We start from the raw sequence: 1,268 nt of genomic DNA, 5'->3' as shown, positions 1-1,268 counted from the left end.
CTACTACTACTATGGCACCACGACCTGAGTCCCTGATGCTACTACCTGCTACTACTACTGCTACTACTACTACTGCTAACACCACACGCCACCACCATCACCACCACTACCACCACCACCACGACCACCACCAGCACAAACCACAGAATTCTTTAATAAAATCAGGAAGGGAGAGAAGATTGAATGGAACAAGAGAAGGAGGAGGAGGAGGAGGAGGAGGAGGGAGGAAGAGTGGAGGTCACCCAATGCTCTTAATTTGTATGAATGGAAGAAAGGAGGAGGAGGAGGAAGAGGAAGAGGAAGAGGAGGTTGGGATGCAAAGAGGAAATCTTCTCTTCTTAATAGACAAGAGAATGAGTCACATAAACTGCACAGGAAGAGTAAAGGAAGAGGAGGAGGAGGAGGAGAAGGAGGAGGAAGACTGGAGGAAGAGGAGGAGGAAGAAGAAGGAAGAGGATTAAAACAACAAATAATGTCAAGAAAAGATGATAAATACGAGAGGGGAAGAGGAGAGGAGAAGAAAAACAAAAAGAAGAGACGGAAGGACAAGAAGAAAAAGAAGAGGAAGAAGAAGAAGAGGAAGGAGGAAGAAGAAGAAGAAGAGGAAGAGGAGGAAGAGGAGGGAAAATGTCTTCCGTGTAAGAAAGGAAGAAAGAAAACAAGAGAGATATTTTGTGTCAGTGATTTTGGTGAGTAGAGAGAGAGAGAGAGAGAGAGAGAGAGAGAGAGAGAGAGAGAGAGAGAGAGAGAGAGAAAGTTTGGGAAAGAATGTTTACGCTCATTCTTTTCTCTTTTTTCCCGCTCTTCCTCTTCTTGTGGTCATTCCTCAGCCTTTGTTTACATTCCAGACATTCTTTTAGGCCTACTGGGAGAGAGAGAGAGAGAGAGAGAGAGAGAGAGAGAGAGAGAGAGAGAGAGAGAGAGAGAGAGAGAGAGAGAATGATAGAACAACGAAAAAAAGTGTGTGTGTGTGTGTGTGTGTGTGTGTGTGTGTGTGTGTGTGTGTGTGTGAGAGAGAGAGAGAGAGAGAGAGAGAGAGAGAGAGAGAGAGAGAGAGAGAGAGAGAGAGAGTAGCGTTTCATCGTACAAACATCAATTAATTAATTTTTTTCTTGCTTTTATTAATTTATTACTTTTTATAACATGTGTTTGTTATCTAATCCCTTTCACCTTCTCCTCTTTCCTCTTCCTCTTCTCCTCTTCCTCTTTTTCCTCCTCCTCTTCTCTTCTTCCAAGTTTTTCCTTCTATCTTCTCTCCTTCCATTTAC

This window comes from Scylla paramamosain, chromosome 43 (genome assembly GCF_035594125.1).
Source record: "Scylla paramamosain isolate STU-SP2022 chromosome 43, ASM3559412v1, whole genome shotgun sequence".
Classification (NCBI taxonomy): Eukaryota; Metazoa; Arthropoda; class Malacostraca; order Decapoda; family Portunidae; genus Scylla; species Scylla paramamosain.
The sequence above is the reverse complement of the archived record's forward strand: the minus strand, read 5'-3'. Positions refer to the sequence as shown.